The sequence below is a fragment of the Heterodontus francisci genome, chromosome 41 (assembly GCF_036365525.1).
Source record: "Heterodontus francisci isolate sHetFra1 chromosome 41, sHetFra1.hap1, whole genome shotgun sequence".
Taxonomy (NCBI): domain Eukaryota; kingdom Metazoa; phylum Chordata; class Chondrichthyes; order Heterodontiformes; family Heterodontidae; genus Heterodontus; species Heterodontus francisci.
This window is the reverse complement of record NC_090411.1, coordinates 6,314,409-6,331,526: the sequence shown is the minus strand read 5'-3', so window position 1 is coordinate 6,331,526 and position 17,118 is coordinate 6,314,409. Positions and strand designations below refer to the sequence as shown.

Genomic DNA, 17,118 nt, shown 5'->3' with positions numbered 1-17,118 from the left:
GTACACGTTGATCAACCGGAGCGGAGCGTTGTTGTACATCACGTCTGCTACGAGGAGGCGGCCGCCCACCACCTCCTTAACTTCGGAGATGGTGAAGTTACCTCCCCGCAGCAGAATACCCAGGCCGGAGGAACGGCAGTCATTACCCCCCGACCAGATCGATGGCCCGTGGGACCACCATCGCGACCACTGCCTGTAGGTGCTGAGGTGTGGTATTCCACACTCCTGCAGAAACAGTAGGTCAGCTTTGACCTTGGCAAGGTAATCCAAGGTTGAAACACATCGCGTAGTCGATTTAATGCTACGCACATTAATGGAAGCAATTCTTACACCCATTTTTTACTAAAAATTAGTTGTTGCTTCCCATACCATTTGTCCTCGCTAGTCCCAGTCCTTCCCCTTCGGGATGTTCCTGCATACCCATCGTATGCGCAAGCAGTTTCACGTTGGTTGGGCTCAGAAACCCCTCCTGATTTTTCCTGCAGGGTTTGTGCCGCTCGGGTGACATCGGGGGGGTCTTGTAGGCAGAGAGGATTGGGTTGTCCTCAGCTGCTTCCATCTGTTCCTCCTCGAAAACATCACAGCTCCCGGTCTCCCGGAGCTCAGGTGCGCCAGACGTGTCTTTGCTCCCGGTGTCCTGGAGCTGAGATGCGTTGGCCACGTCGTTACGTGTGGGGCATTGGGGTTGGGGCACGCTGGGCCCATCACAGCTTCCAGTGCCCGGGGGCTGGGATGCTTTATCATCCATCTCGGAGTTCTGCCGCCTCTTTTGAAGGGGCTGTCGTTCCAGCATTTCCCCGTCCAGTGAAGAGGAGTTGTTGCAGTCTGATTCAGAAGAGAGCCTCCTCTTGCCACTGGTTTGGGTGGTGGCTTTGGGATGTTTTTTCTTTGTGGTTCTCCTCTGGACCACTTGCCACTGACCTGTTTGTCCATCTGCTGCCTCCTCCTCCATTGATTCTGTCTGTGGGGGAGGGGTTTCCGGGCGCTGGGTAGGTGCTGGGTCGTTGGTTTCAGCCGCCTCCCCTTCCTTCTCAGGTTGAAGTTCCTCACTGCGGAGAAGGTTGTTGGTCTCCTTTCGAACAGCGGACGCCTTCGTCGAACCTTCGCCCGGCCATTCCTTGGACCTTGCCGCCTGAGCATAGCTTTGACAACGTTTGGGACAGGTCTTGTAGAGATGGCCTGCCGCACCGCACAAGTTGCAACACTTAGTCTGCTTACAGTCCTTGGTCTGATGGCCTTCCTCCTTGCAGTTCTTGCAAACAACCGTGCTGCAGTTGGCTGCCATGTGACCAGATTTGCCACAGGTGCGACAAACTCTGGGCTGCCCAGCGTAGACCAAGAAGCCTCGACTTCCCCCGATAGCGAAGCTGGAGGGAGGGTGGATGATGGCTCCACTGGGATCTACCTTCAAGGTCACCTTGACCTGCCGCTTGCTGGTCCAGATCCCAAAGGGGTCCTTGACATCAGTGCTGCTGCCGGCCACCTCGACGTACCTGGCGAGAAAGGTGAGTACATCCACCACCGGAACATGGGGGTTGTAGAGGTGAATCGTCACCACCCGGTCCCGTTGTGACGGAAGCGTGAAGAGCGGCTCCGCTGTGAGGATCGACAGTGGCGCCCGGTCCCCTTTCTCCTTGAACGCCTTCAGGAACTTGATGCATCCCGCCACGTTCCGGAACGTCACGTCGAAGTATCCACTGCTGGGGAAATCCTGCAGGCAGAAGACGTCCGTCGCTTGAAATCCGCAGCAATCGAAGAGAATTTTCTTGATGAAGAAGGTGCGATCGACCGGTGCATCTCCTTCCTTGTCCTTCACGACCACCCGAACGGTGTTGCGCACTCCCTGGCCCGAAGCTCGAAAATTGGTTATAGCCATTTTACTCAAAGCTTCCCCAGGATCAAAAAGCAATGATCATGGTCTCTTCTCAATCAAATAAGCACTGATAAGAACAGATACTACACTTGATCTTAGCCAAAAGGCCGAGAAGCGATGGCCGTAAAACTGCGTTTGCTGTGCGCGTCAGGCCCGGCGTGCGGCCTCTACGTCAAAGTAGCCGCCGGGTGGGCGAACCTCGGGCGAAAGAGGCGACGGCGGGCGGTCTTTGAGCCAGAGCTCCTTTTGTTGCCGGGCCTTGCAAGCAGAAAGGAAAGCACGCGTGCATGCCACGCGCAGCCATTCCTCGCGCTTCTGCGCGAGGCGTTGCGCAGGAAAAAAGACGCGCGCGCGCTGGGCAGCAAAGGGCGGCCTGCAACTGCGGGGCAATCCAACAGGGGGCAGCTTGGCACCCACGGAAAACTGCAGCAAAGTCATCCGAGCAGCAGCGCCGTCACTATTGCGAATTCTATTTTTCAGTAGGGGTCTCGCCCCCGTGGAGGGGGGAAGCTGCACCGCTCCTGGAAACACTGCAATACCAGGTGGATGCATGGAGTGGACGGGGCAAGCCCCTGCTCCATCTCCCTGTCCCAAAAATCAATTTAATATTTGGTCCCCAGATAGGGGACGTATCAGATATTAAACTGATTTTTTTTTTTTATTTCCAAAATATACTTTATTCATAAAAATCTGTAAAAATTACATTGCCAAACAGTTTCCAAACAGCACCAAAAAATACAAACATTGCAAGGGAGATCAGTTTCCTTCAATACTGTCATGAGTTTCTTCCCAACCCTTCCGTTTCTCAATTGTCATGTCAATTACAGTTTTACATTTACAGCAATTCAGAATATTAACGATACAGTTCGAGGGGTTTCCCATGGATCCAGCCCCTCAGTCTAGCTTGGTGGGGGAACCTTACACTGTGGTCTTTCCCCATTGAGCCTTTGCTGCGGCTGCCCCAAGCTTTAGTGCGTCCCTCAGCACGTAGTCCTGGACCTTGGAATGTGCCAGTCTGCAACATTCGGTGGTGGACAACTCTTTGCGCTGGAAGACCAGCAAGTTTCGGGCAGACCAAAGGGCGTCTTTCACCGAATTGATAGTCCTCCAGCAGCAGTTGATGTTTGTCTCGGTGTGCGTCCCTGGGAACAGCCCGTAGAGCACAGACTCCTGTGTTACAGAGCTGCTTGGGATGAACCTTGACAAAAACCACTGCATCTCTTTCCACACCTGCTTTGCAAAGGCACATTCCAGGAGGAGGTGGGCGACCGTCTCTTCCCCACCACAGCCAACGCGGGGGCACTGTGCGGAGGGGGCGAGACTTCGGGTGTGCATGAAGGATCTGACGGGGAGGGCCCTTCTCACCACCAGCCAAGCTACGTCTTGGTGCTTGTTTGAAAGTTCTGGTGATGAGGCATTCCGCCAAATGACTTTGACGGTCTGCTCGGGGAACCATCCGACAGGATCCACCGTTTCCTTTTCCCGTAGGGCCTTGAGGACATTCCGTGCAGACCACTGCCTGATGGACCGGTGGTCAAAGGTGTTTTTCCGCAGAAACTGCTCCACGAAGGATAGGTGGTACGGCGCCGCCCAACTGCACGGAGCGTTCCGCGGCAATGTGACCAGGCCCATCCTTCGCAACACCGGGGACAGATAGAACCTCAGCACGTAGTGACACTTGTAGTTTGCGTACTGGGGATCTACACATAGCTTGATGCAGCCGCACACGAAGGTGGTCATCAGGATGAGGGCCACGTTGGGTACATTTTTCCCGCCCATGTCCAGAGATTTGAACATCGTGTCCCTCCGGACCCGGTCCATTTTAGATCCCCAGACGAAGCGGAAAATGGCTCGGGTGACTGCCACGGCGCAGGAGTGGGGTATGGGCCAGACCTGCGCCACGTAGAGCAACAACGTGAGCGCCTCGCACCTGATGACCAGGTTCTTACCCACAATGGAGAGAGATCGCTGCCCCCACATGCCCAACTTTTGTCGTACCTTGGCTACTCGCTCCTCCCATGTTTTGGTGCACGCCCCGGCACTTCCGAACCATATCCCCAGCACCTTCAGGTAATCTGACCTGACGGTGAAGGGGACAAAGGATCGGTCAGCCCAGTTGCCAAAGAACATGGCCTCGCTCTTGCCGTGGTTAACTTTGGCTCCCGAGGCCAGTTCGAACTGGTCGCAGATGCTCATCAGTCTGCGCACGGACAGCGGATCCGAGCAGAAGACGGCGACGTCATCCATGTACAGGGAGGTTTTGACCTGAGTGCCTCCGCTGCCTGGGATTGTCACCCCTCTTATGCTCGCATCCTTCCTAATAGACTCAGCAAAGGGTTCAATACAGCAAACAAACAAGACCGGGGAAAGAGGACAGCCCTGTCTGACTCCAGATTTGATCGGGAAACTTTCAGATTCCCACCCGTTGATTGACACTGCGCTACTGATGTTTGTGTAGAGCAGTTGGATCCAATTGCAGATTCCCTCCCCAAACCCCATTTTGGAAAGCACGTCCATCATGTAGGTGTGCGATATCCTGTCAAAAGCCTTCTCCTGGTCCAGGCTGATGAGGCAGGTGTCCACCCTCCTGTCCCGTACGTAGGCGATCGTATCCCTGAGTAGCGCGAGGCTATCAGAGATCTTCCTGCCGGGTACAGTACAGGTCTGATCGGGGTGAATCACCAGCTCCAGAGCAGACTTGACTCGACTGGCTATGACTTTGGACAGAATCTTGTAATCAACATTAAGCAGTGAGATGGGCCGCCAATTTCTGATTTCTACCCTCTCCCCCTTCTGCTTGTAAATGAGGGTGATGATGCCTTTTCTCATGGATTCTGACATGCTACCGGCCAGGAGCATACTCTCGTATACTTCCAGCAGGTCCGGGCCGACCCAGTCCCACAGGGCCGAGTACAACTCGACCGGTAAGCCGTCGCTCCCGGGAGTTTTACTCGCCTCGAAAGACTCGACGGCCTTTGTCAGCTCGTCCAGAGTTAGCGGCTTGTCCAGTCCCTCCCTCCTGCTGTCATCTAAGACCTCTGTGATAGATGACAGGAAGGACTGGGAGGCTCTGCTGTCTGTGGGCTTCGCGTCATACAGCCCAGCATAAAAGGATTTGCTGATCCTTAGTATGTCGGACTGCGAAGACGTTACCGAGCCATCTTCTTCCTTCAGGCTGCTGATAACAGAGCTCTCTCTGTGTACCTTTTGGAAGAAGTAACGCGAGCACGTCTCATCCTGCTCGATGGAGCGGACTCTGGACCGGAAGATGATCTTGGAGGCCTCCTTGGCAAAGAGCGAGGCCTGCTGGCTCTTCACCTCTTGGAGGTCCTCCTTGACCTCGACCCCCATTGACTGCAACCGGAGTAGATTTTGCATAATTTTCTGGAGTCGGGACAGTTCCCTCTGTCTCTCTCTCGCCTTCTGAACACCTTTGTGGATGAAGAACCTCTTGATGTTCTCCTTTATCGCTTCCCACCAGTGAACTGGAGACTCAAAGAGGGGTTTCACGGTCCTCCAACCTTTGTAATCCCTTTTGAGTTCCTCAACGTTCTCTGGGGTCAGCAGTGTCGCATTGAGCTTCCACGTCCCTCTGCCAACCCGCTGGTCGTCCTGTAAGTGACAGTCGGCCAGTAAGAGGCAGTGGTCGGAGAAGAACACCGGCTTGACGTCGGTGGATCCGACCGTGACAGCACGGGAAACAAACAGGAAGTCAATCCTGGAACGGGCAGACCCGTCCGATCTTGACCATGTGTATCTGCGCTGCGCTCCGTCTGCAGGTTTGCTGAAGACGTCGTGCAGTTTGGCATCCTTAACTGTTTCTATGAGGAATCTGGACGTAGCGTCCAGTTTTCTGTCGTCACTGCCGGATCGTCCAGCCGCATCGATGATGCAGTTGAAGTCACCGCCTAGGATGACCGGCCTGGACGTCGCCAGCAGCAGTGGGAGCTGCTGGAAGACGGTCAGCCGCTCGCTGCGTTGTACCGGGGCGTACACGTTGATCAACCGGAGCGGAGCGTTGTTGTACATCACGTCTGCTACGAGGAGGCGGCCGCCCACCACCTCCTTAACTTCGGAGATGGTGAAGTTACCTCCCCGCAGCAGAATACCCAGGCCGGAGGAACGGCAGTCATTACCCCCCGACCAGATCGATGGCCCGTGGGACCACCATCGCGACCACTGCCTGTAGGTGCTGAGGTGTGGTATTCCACACTCCTGCAGAAACAGTAGGTCAGCTTTGACCTTGGCAAGGTAATCCAAGGTTGAAACACATCGCGTAGTCGATTTAATGCTACGCACATTAATGGAAGCAATTCTTACACCCATTTTTTACTAAAAATTAGTTGTTGCTTCCCATACCATTTGTCCTCGCTAGTCCCAGTCCTTCCCCTTCGGGATGTTCCTGCATACCCATCGTATGCGCAAGCAGTTTCACGTTGGTTGGGCTCAGAAACCCCTCCTGATTTTTCCTGCAGGGTTTGTGCCGCTCGGGTGACATCTGGGGGGTCTTGTAGGCAGAGAGGATTGGGTTGTCCTCAGCTGCTTCCATCTGTTCCTCCTCGAAAACATCACAGCTCCCGGTCTCCCGGAGCTCAGGTGCGCCAGACGTGTCTTTGCTCCCGGTGTCCCGGAGCTGAGATGCGTTGGCCACGTCGTTACGTGTGGGGAATTGGGGTTGGGGCACGCCGGGCCCATCACAGCTTCCAGTGCCCGGGGGCTGGGATGCTTGATCATCCATCTCGGAGTTCTGCCGCCTCTTTTGAAGGGGCTGTCGTTCCAGCATTTCCCCGTCCAGTGAAGAGGAGTTGTTGCAGTCTGATTCAGATGAAAGCCTCCTCTTGCCACTGGTTTGGGTGGTGGCTTTGGGATGTTTTTTCTTTGTGGTTTTCCTCTGGACCACTTGCCACTGACCTGTTTGTCCATCTGCTGCCTCCTCCTCCATTGATTCTGTCTGTGGAGGAGGGGTTTCCGGGCGCTGGGTAGGTGCTGGGTCGTTGGTTTCAGCCGCCTCCCCTTCCTTCTCAGGTTGAAGTTCCTCACTGCGGAGAAGGTTGCTGGTCTCCTTTCGAACAGCGGACGCCTTCGTCGAACCTTCGCCCGGCCATTCCTTGGACCTTGCCGCCTGAGCATAGCTGAGACAACGTTTGGGGCAGGTCTTGTAGAGATGGCCTGCCGCACCGCACAAGTTGCAACACTTAGTCTGCTTACAGTCCTTGGTCTGATGGCCTTCCTCCTTGCAGTTCTTGCAAACAACCGTGCTGCAGTTGGCTGCCATGTGACCAGATTTGCCACAGGTGCGACAAACTCTGGGCTGCCCAGCGTAGACCAAGAAGCCTCGACTTCCCCCGATAGCGAAGCTGGAGGGAGGGTGGATGATGGCTCCACTGGGATCTACCTTCAAGGTCACCTTGACCTGCCGCTTGCTGGTCCAGATCCCAAAGGGGTCCTTGACATCAGTGCTGCTGCCGGCCACCTCGACGTACCTGGCGAGAAAGGTGAGTACATCCACCACCGGAACATGGGGGTTGTAGAGGTGAATCGTCACCACCCGGTCCCGTTGTGACGGAAGCGTGAAGAGCGGCTCCGCTGTGAGGATCGACAGTGGAGCCCGGTCCCCTTTCTCCTTGAACGACTTCAGGAACTTGATGCATCCCGCCACGTTCCGGAACGTCACGTCGAAGTATCCACTGCTGGGGAAATCCTGCAGGCAGAAGACATCCGTCGCTTGAAATCCGCAGCAATCGAAGAGAATTTTCTTGATGAAGAAGGTGCGATCGACCGGTGCATCTCCTTCCTTGTCCTTCACGACCACCCGAACAGTGTTGCGCACTCCCTGGCCCGAAGCTCGAAATTTGGTTATAGCCATTTTACTCAAAGCTTCCCCAGGATCAAAAGGCAATGATCATGGTCTCTTCTCAATCAAATAAGCACTGATAAGAACAGATACTACACTTGATCTTAGCCAAAAGGCCGAGAAGCGATGGCCGTAAAACTGCGTTTGCTGCGCGCGTCAGGCCCGGCGTGCGGCCTCTACGTCAAAGTAGCCGTCGGGTGGGCGAGCCTCGGGCGAAAGAGGCGACGGCGGGCGGTCTTTGAGCCAGAGCTCCTTTTGTTGCCGGGCCTTGCAAGCAGAAAGGAAAGCACGCGTGCATGCCACGCGCAGCCATTCCTCACGCTTCTGCGCGAGGCGTTGCGCAGGAAAAAAGACGCGCGCGCGCTGGGCAGCAAAGGGCGGCCTGCAACTGCGGGGCAATCCAACAGGGGGCAGCGTAGCGCCCACGGAAAACTGCAGCAAAGCCAGCCGAGCAGCAGCGCCGTCACTATTGCGAATTCTATTTTTCAGCAGGGGTCTCGCCCCCGTGGAGGGGGGAAGCTGCACCGCTCCTGGAAACACTGCAATACCAGGTGGATGCATGGAGTGGACGGGGCAAGCCCCTGCTCCATCTCCCTGTCCCAAAAATCAATTTAATATTTGGTCCCCAGATAGGGGACGTATCAGATATTAAACTGATAAGAACAGATACTACACTTGATCTTAGCCAAAAGGCCGAGAAGCGATGGCCGTAAAACTGCGTTTGCTGTGCGCGTCAGGCCCGGCGTGCGGCCTCTACGTCAAAGTAGCCGCCGGGTGGGCGAACCTCGGGCGAAAGAGGCGACGGCGGGCGGTCTTTGAGCCAGAGCTCCTTTTGTTGCCGGGCCTTGCAAGCAGAAAGGAAAGCACGCGTGCATGCCACGCGCAGCCATTCCTCGCGCTTCTGCGCGAGGCGTTGCGCAGGAAAAAAGACGCGCGCGCGCTGGGCAGCAAAGGGCGGCCTGCAACTGCGGGGCAATCCAACAGGGGGCAGCTTGGCACCCACGGAAAACTGCAGCAAAGTCATCCGAGCAGCAGCGCCGTCACTATTGCGAATTCTATTTTTCAGTAGGGGTCTCGCCCCCGTGGAGGGGGGAAGCTGCACCGCTCCTGGAAACACTGCAATACCAGGTGGATGCATGGAGTGGACGGGGCAAGCCCCTGCTCCATCTCCCTGTCCCAAAAATCAATTTAATATTTGGTCCCCAGATAGGGGACGTATCAGATATTAAACTGATTTTTTTTTTTTATTTCCAAAATATACTTTATTCATAAAAATCTGTAAAAATTACATTGCCAAACAGTTTCCAAACAGCACCAAAAAATACAAACATTGCAAGGGAGATCAGTTTCCTTCAATACTGTCATGAGTTTCTTCCCAACCCTTCCGTTTCTCAATTGTCATGTCAATTACAGTTTTACATTTACAGCAATTCAGAATATTAACGATACAGTTCGAGGGGTTTCCCATGGATCCAGCCCCTCAGTCTAGCTTGGTGGGGGAACCTTACACTGTGGTCTTTCCCCATTGAGCCTTTGCTGCGGCTGCCCCAAGCTTTAGTGCGTCCCTCAGCACGTAGTCCTGGACCTTGGAATGTGCCAGTCTGCAACATTCGGTGGTGGACAACTCTTTGCGCTGGAAGACCAGCAAGTTTCGGGCAGACCAAAGGGCGTCTTTCACCGAATTGATAGTCCTCCAGCAGCAGTTGATGTTTGTCTCGGTGTGCGTCCCTGGGAACAGCCCGTAGAGCACAGACTCCTGTGTTACAGAGCTGCTTGGGATGAACCTTGACAAAAACCACTGCATCTCTTTCCACACCTGCTTTGCAAAGGCACATTCCAGGAGGAGGTGGGCGACCGTCTCTTCCCCACCACAGCCAACGCGGGGGCACTGTGCGGAGGGGGCGAGACTTCGGGTGTGCATGAAGGATCTGACGGGGAGGGCCCTTCTCACCACCAGCCAAGCTACGTCTTGGTGCTTGTTTGAAAGTTCTGGTGATGAGGCATTCCGCCAAATGACTTTGACGGTCTGCTCGGGGAACCATCCGACAGGATCCACCGTTTCCTTTTCCCGTAGGGCCTTGAGGACATTCCGTGCAGACCACTGCCTGATGGACCGGTGGTCAAAGGTGTTTTTCCGCAGAAACTGCTCCACGAAGGATAGGTGGTACGGCACGTCCCAACTGCACGGAGCGTTCCGCGGCCATGTGACCAGGCCCATCCTTCGCAACACCGGGGACAGATAGAACCTCAGCACGTAGTGACACTTGGAGTTTGCGTACTGGGGATCTACACATAGCTTGATGCAGCCGCACACGAAGGTGGTCATCAGGATGAGGGCCACGTTGGGTACATTTTTCCCGCCCATGTCCAGAGATTTGAACATCGTGTCCCTCCGGACCCGGTCCATTTTAGATCCCCAGACGAAGCGGAAAATGGCTCGGGTGACTGCCACGGCACAGGAGTGGGGTATGGGCCAGACCTGCGCCACGTAGAGCAACAACGTGAGCGCCTCGCACCTGATGACCAGGTTCTTACCCACAATGGAGAGAGATCGCTGCCCCCACATGCCCAACTTTTGTCGTACCTTGGCTACTCGCTCCTCCCATGTTTTGGTGCACGCCCCGGCCCTTCCGAACCATATCCCCAGCACCTTCAGGTAATCTGACCTGACGGTGAAGGGGACAAAGGATCGGTCAGCCCAGTTCCCAAAGAACATGGCCTCGCTCTTGCCGTGGTTAACTTTGGCTCCCGAGGCCAGTTCGAACTGGTCGCAGATGCTCATCAGTCTGCGCACGGACAGCGGATCCGAGCAGAAGACGGCGACGTCATCCATGTACAGGGAGGTTTTGACCTGAGTGCCTCCGCTGCCTGGGATTGTCACCCCTCTTATGCTCGCATCCTTCCTAATAGACTCAGCAAAGGGTTCAATACAGCAAACAAACAAGACCGGGGACAGAGGACAGCCCTGTCTGACTCCAGATTTGATCGGGAAACTTTCAGATTCCCACCCGTTGATTGACACTGCGCTACTGATGTTTGTGTAGAGCAGTTGGATCCAATTGCAGATTCCCTCCCCAAACCCCATTTTGGAAAGCACGTCCATCATGTAGGTGTGCGATATCCTGTCAAAAGCCTTCTCCTGGTCCAGGCTGATGAGGCAGGTGTCCACCCTCCTGTCCCGTACGTAGGCGATCGTATCCCTGAGTAGCGCGAGGCTATCAGAGATCTTCCTGCCGGGTACAGTACAGGTCTGATCGGGGTGAATCACCAACTCCAGAGCAGACTTGACTCGACTGGCTATGACTTTGGACAGAATCTTGTAATCAACATTAAGCAGTGAGATGGGCCGCCAATTTCTGATTTCTACCCTCTCCCCCTTCTGCTTGTAAATGAGGGTGATGATGCCTTTTCTCATGGATTCTGACATGCTACCGGCCAGGAGCATACTCTCGTATACTTCCAGCAGGTCCGGGCCGACCCAGTCCCACAGGGCCGAGTACAACTCGACCGGTAAGCCGTCGCTCCCGGGAGTTTTACTCGCCTCGAAAGACTCGACGGCCTTTGTCAGCTCGTCCAGAGTTAGCGGCTTGTCCAGTCCCTCCCTCCTGCTGTCATCTAAGACCTCTGTGATAGATGACAGGAAGGACTGGGAGGCTCTGCTGTCTGTGGGCTTCGCGTCATACAGCCCAGCATAAAAGGATTTGCTGATCCTTAGTATGTCGGACTGCGAAGACGTTACCGAGCCATCTTCTTCCTTCAGGCTGCTGATAACAGAGCTCTCTCTGTGTACCTTTTGGAAGAAGTAACGCGAGCACGTCTCATCCTGCTCGATGGAGCGGACTCTGGACCGGAAGATGATCTTGGAGGCCTCCTTGGCAAAGAGCGAGGCCTGCTGGCTCTTCACCTCTTGGAGGTCCTCCTTGACCTCGACCCCCATTGACTGCAACCGGAGTAGATTTTGCATAATTTTCTGGAGTCGGGACAGTTCCCTCTGTCTCTCTCTCGCCTTCTGAACACCTTTGTGGATGAAGAACCTCTTGATGTTCTCCTTAATCGCTTCCCACCAGTGAACTGGAGACTCAAAGAGGGGTTTCACGGTCCTCCAACCTTTGTAATCCCTTTTGAGTTCCTCAACGTTCTCTGGGGTCAGCAGTGTCGCATTGAGCTTCCACGTCCCTCTGCCAACCCGCTGGTCGTCCTGTAAGTGACAGTCGGCCAGTAAGAGGCAGTGGTCGGAGAAGAACACCGGCTTGACGTCGGTGGATCCGACCGTGACAGCACGGGACACAAACAGGAAGTCAATCCTGGAACGGGCAGACCCGTCCGATCTTGACCATGTGTATCTGCGCTGCGCTCCGTCTGCAGGTTTGCTGAAGACGTCGTGCAGTTTGGCATCCTTAACTGTTTCTACTAGGAATCTGGACGTAGCGTCCAGTTTGCTGTCGTCACTGCCGGATCGTCCAGCCGCATCGATGATGCAGTTGAAGTCACCGCCTAGGATGACCGGCCTGGACGTCGCCAGCAGCAGTGGGAGCTGCTGGAAGACGGTCAGCCGCTCGCTGCGTTGTACCGGGGCGTACACGTTGATCAACCGGAGCGGAGCGTTGTTGTACATCACGTCTGCTACGAGGAGGCGGCCGCCCACCACCTCCTTAACTTCGGAGATGGTGAAGTTACCTCCCCGCAGCAGAATACCCAGGCCGGAGGAACGGCAGTCATTACCCCCCGACCAGATCGATGGCCCGTGGGACCACCATCGCGACCACTGCCTGTAGGTGCTGAGGTGTGGTATTCCACACTCCTGCAGAAACAGTAGGTCAGCTTTGACCTTGGCAAGGTAATCCAAGGTTGAAACACATCGCGTAGTCGATTTAATGCTACGCACATTAATGGAAGCAATTCTTACACCCATTTTTTACTAAAAATTAGTTGTTGCTTCCCATACCATTTGTCCTCGCTAGTCCCAGTCCTTCCCCTTCGGGATGTTCCTGCATACCCATCGTATGCGCAAGCAGTTTCACGTTGGTTGGGCTCAGAAACCCCTCCTGATTTTTCCTGCAGGGTTTGTGCCGCTCGGGTGACATCGGGGGGGTCTTGTAGGCAGAGAGGATTGGGTTGTCCTCAGCTGCTTCCATCTGTTCCTCCTCGAAAACATCACAGCTCCCGGTCTCCCGGAGCTCAGGTGCGCCAGACGTGTCTTTGCTCCCGGTGTCCTGGAGCTGAGATGCGTTGGCCACTTCGTTACGTGTGGGGCATTGGGGTTGGGGCACGCTGGGCCCATCACAGCTTCCAGTGCCCGGGGGCTGGGATGCTTTATCATCCATCTCGGAGTTCTGCCGCCTCTTTTGAAGGGGCTGTCGTTCCAGCATTTCCCCGTCCAGTGAAGAGGAGTTGTTGCAGTCTGATTCAGAAGAGAGCCTCCTCTTGCCACTGGTTTGGGTGGTGGCTTTGGGATGTTTTTTCTTTGTGGTTCTCCTCTGGACCACTTGCCACTGACCTGTTTGTCCATCTGCTGCCTCCTCCTCCATTGATTCTGTCTGTGGGGGAGGGGTTTCCGGGCGCTGGGTAGGTGCTGGGTCGTTGGTTTCAGCCGCCTCCCCTTCCTTCTCAGGTTGAAGTTCCTCACTGCGGAGAAGGTTGCTGGTCTCCTTTCGAACAGCGGACGCCTTCGTCGAACCTTCGCCCGGCCATTCCTTGGACCTTGCCGCCTGAGCATAGCTTTGACAACGTTTGGGACAGGTCTTGTAGAGATGGCCTGCCGCACCGCACAAGTTGCAACACTTAGTCTGCTTACAGTCCTTGGTCTGATGGCCTTCCTCCTTGCAGTTCTTGCAAACAACCGTGCTGCAGTTGGCTGCCATGTGACCAGATTTGCCACAGGTGCGGCAAACTCTGGGCTGCCCAGCGTAGACCAAGAAGCCTCGACTTCCCCCGATAGCGAAGCTGGAGGGAGGGTGGATGATGGCTCCACTGGGATCTACCTTCAAGGTCACCTTGACCTGCCGCTTGCTGGTCCAGATCCCAAAGGGGTCCTTGACATCAGTGCTGCTGCCGGCCACCTCGACGTACCTGGCGAGAAAGGTGAGTACATCCACCACCGGAACATGGGGGTTGTAGAGGTGAATCGTCACCACCCGGTCCCGTTGTGACGGAAGCGTGAAGAGCGGCTCCGCTGTGAGGATCGACAGTGGCGCCCGGTCCCCTTTCTCCTTGAACGCCTTCAGGAACTTGATGCATCCCGCCACGTTCCGGAACGTCACGTCGAAGTATCCACTGCTGGGGAAATCCTGCAGGCAGAAAACGTCCGGCGCTTGAAATCCGCAGCAATCGAAGAGAATTTTCTTGATGAAGAAGGTGCGATCGACCGGTGCATCTCCTTCCTTGTCCTTCACGACCACCCGAACGGTGTTGCGCACTCCCTGGCCCGAAGCTCGAAAATTGGTTATAGCCATTTTACTCAAAGCTTCCCCAGGATCAAAAAGCAATGATCATGGTCTCTTCTCAATCAAATAAGCACTGATAAGAACAGATACTTTTTTTTTTTTATTTCCAAAATATACTTTATTCATAAAAATCTGTAAAAATTACATTGCCAAACAGTTTCCAAACAGCACCAAAAAATACAAACATTGCAAAAGAGTCAGTTTCTATCAATAATGTCATGAGTTTCTTCCCAACCCTTCCGTTTCACAATTGTCATGTCAATTACAGTTTTACATTTACAGCAATTGAGAATATTAACGATACAGTTCGAGGGGCTTCCCATGGTTCCAGCCCCTCAGTCCAGCTTGGTGGGGGAACCTTACACTGTGGTCTTTCCCCATTGAGCCTTTGCTGCGGCTGCCCCAAGCTTTAGTGCGTCCCTCAGCACGTAGTCCTGGACCTTGGAATGTGCCAGTCTGCAACATTCGGTGGTGGACAACTCTTTGCGCTGGAAGACCAGCAAGTTTCGGGCAGACCAAAGGGCGTCTTTCACCGAATTGATAGTCCTCCAGCAGCAGTTGATGTTTGTCTCGGTGTGCGTCCCTGGGAACAGCCCGTAGAGCACAGACTCCTGTGTTACAGAGCTGCTTGGGATGAACCTTGACAAAAACCACTGCATCTCTTTCCACACCTGCTTTGCAAAGGCACATTCCAGGAGGAGGTGGGCGACCGTCTCTTCCCCACCACAGCCAACGCGGGGGCACTGTGCGGAGGGGGCGAGACTTCGGGTGTGCATGAAGGATCTGACGGGGAGGGCCCTTCTCACCACCAGCCAAGCTACGTCTTGGTGCTTGTTTGAAAGTTCTGGTGATGAGGCATTCCGCCAAATGACTTTGACGGTCTGCTCGGGGAACCATCCGACAGGATCCACCGTTTCCTTTTCCCGTAGGGCCTTGAGGACATTCCGTGCAGACCACTGCCTGATGGACCGGTGGTCAAAGGTGTTTTTCCGCAGAAACTGCTCCACGAAGGATAGGTGGTACGGCGCCGCCCAACTGCATGGTGCGTTCCGCGGCAATGTGACCAGGCCCATCCTTCGCAACACCGGGGACAGATAGAACCTCAGCACGTAGTGACACTTGGAGTTTGCGTACTGGGGATCTACACATAGCTTGATGCAGCCGCACACGAAGGTGGTCATCAGGATGAGGGCCACGTTGGGTACATTTTTCCCGCCCATGTCCAGAGATTTGAACATCGTGTCCCTCCGGACCCGGTCCATTTTAGATCCCCAGACGAAGCGGAAAATGGCTCGGGTGACTGCCACGGCGCAGGAGTGGGGGATGGGCCAGACCTGCGCCACGTAGAGCAACAACGTGAGCGCCTCGCACCTGATGACCAGGTTCTTACCCACAATGGAGAGAGATCGCTGCCCCCACATGCCCAACTTTTGTCGTACCTTGGCTATTCGCTCCTCCCATGTTTTGGTGCACGCCCCGGCCCTTCCGAACCATATCCCCAGCACCTTCAGGTAATCTGACCTGACGGTGAAGGGGACAAAGGATCGGTCAGCCCAGTTCCCAAAGAACATGGCCTCGCTCTTGCCGTGGTTAACTTTGGCTCCCGAGGCCAGTTCGAACTGGTCGCAGATGCTCATCAGTCTGCGCACGGACAGCGGATCCGAGCAGAAGACGGCGACGTCATCCATGTACAGGGAGGTTTTGACCTGAGTGCCTCCGCTGCCTGGGATTGTCACCCCTCTTATGCTCGCATCCTTCCTAATAGACTCAGCAAAGGGTTCAATACAGCAAACAAACAAGACCGGGGACAGAGGACAGCCCTGTCTGACTCCAGATTTGATCGGGAAACTTTCCGATTCCCACCCGTTGATTGACACTGCGCTACTGATGTTTGTGTAGAGCAGTTGTATCCAATTGCAGATTCCCTCCCCAAACCCCATTTTGGAAAGCACGTCCATCATGTAGGTGTGCGATATCCTGTCAAAAGCCTTCTCCTGGTCCAGGCTGATGAGGCAGGTGTCCACCCTCCTGTCCCGTACGTAGGCGATCGTATCCCTGAGTAGCGCGAGGCTATCAGAGATCTTCCTGCCGGGTACAGTACAGGTCTGATCGGGGTGAATCACCAGCTCCAGAGCAGACTTGACTCGACTGGCTATGACTTTGGACAGAATCTTGTAATCAACATTAAGCAGTGAGATGGGCCGCCAATTTCTGATTTCTACCCTCTCCCCCTTCTGCTTGTAAATGAGGGTGATGATGCCTTTTCTCATGGATTCTGACATGCTGCCGGCCAGGAGCATACTCTCGTATACTTCCAGCAGGTCCGGGCCGACCCAGTCCCACAGGGCCGAGTACAACTCGACCGGTAAGCCGTCGCTCCCGGGAGTTTTACTCGCCTCGAAAGACTCGACGGCCTTTGTCAGCTCGTCCAGAGTTAGCGGCTTGTCCAGTCCCTCCCTCCTGCTGTCATCTAAGACCTCTGTGACAGATGACAGGAAGGACTGGGAGGCTCTGCTGTCTGTGGGCTTCGCGTCATACAACCCAGCATAAAAGGATTTGCTGATCCTTAGTATGTCGGACTGCGAAGACGTTACCGAGCCATCTTCTTCCTTCAGGCTGCTGATAACAGAGCTCTCTCTGTGTACCTTTTGGAAGAAGTAACGCGAGCACGTCTCATCCTGCTCGATGGAGCGGACTCTGGACCGGAAGATGATCTTGGAGGCCTCCTTGGCAAAGAGCGAGGCCTGCTGGCTCTTCACCTCTTGGAGGTCCTCCTTGACCTCGACCCCCATTGACTGCAACCGGAGTAGATTTTGCATAATTTTCTGGAGTCGGGACAGTTCCCTCTGTCTCTCTCTCGCCTTCTGAACACCTTTGTGGATGAAGAACCTCTTGATGTTCTCCTTTATCGCTTCCCACCAGTGAACTGGAGACTCAAAGAGGGGTTT

At 54.8% G+C, this 17,118-nt stretch overlaps 1 non-coding gene and 4 pseudogenes across 1 annotated transcript; all 5 read right to left on the bottom strand.

Annotated features, from left to right (window-relative positions):
- Positions 1-1,883: 1,883 nt before the first annotated feature.
- LOC137354535 (U2 spliceosomal RNA) lies at positions 1,884-1,992 on the bottom strand (annotated as a pseudogene).
- Positions 1,993-2,378: 386 nt separating this feature from the next.
- Positions 2,379-2,546, bottom strand: LOC137354478 (U2 spliceosomal RNA; annotated as a pseudogene).
- Positions 2,547-7,746: 5,200 nt separating this feature from the next.
- Positions 7,747-7,855, bottom strand: LOC137354603 (U2 spliceosomal RNA; annotated as a pseudogene).
- A 386-nt stretch (positions 7,856-8,241) lies between these two features.
- On the bottom strand, positions 8,242-8,432 carry LOC137355163 (U2 spliceosomal RNA). Its single transcript, XR_010970800.1, has one exon. It is a non-coding gene; the product is annotated as a U2 spliceosomal RNA (small nuclear RNA).
- A 386-nt stretch (positions 8,433-8,818) lies between these two features.
- On the bottom strand, positions 8,819-8,986 carry LOC137354477 (U2 spliceosomal RNA; annotated as a pseudogene).
- Positions 8,987-17,118: the final 8,132 nt, after the last annotated feature.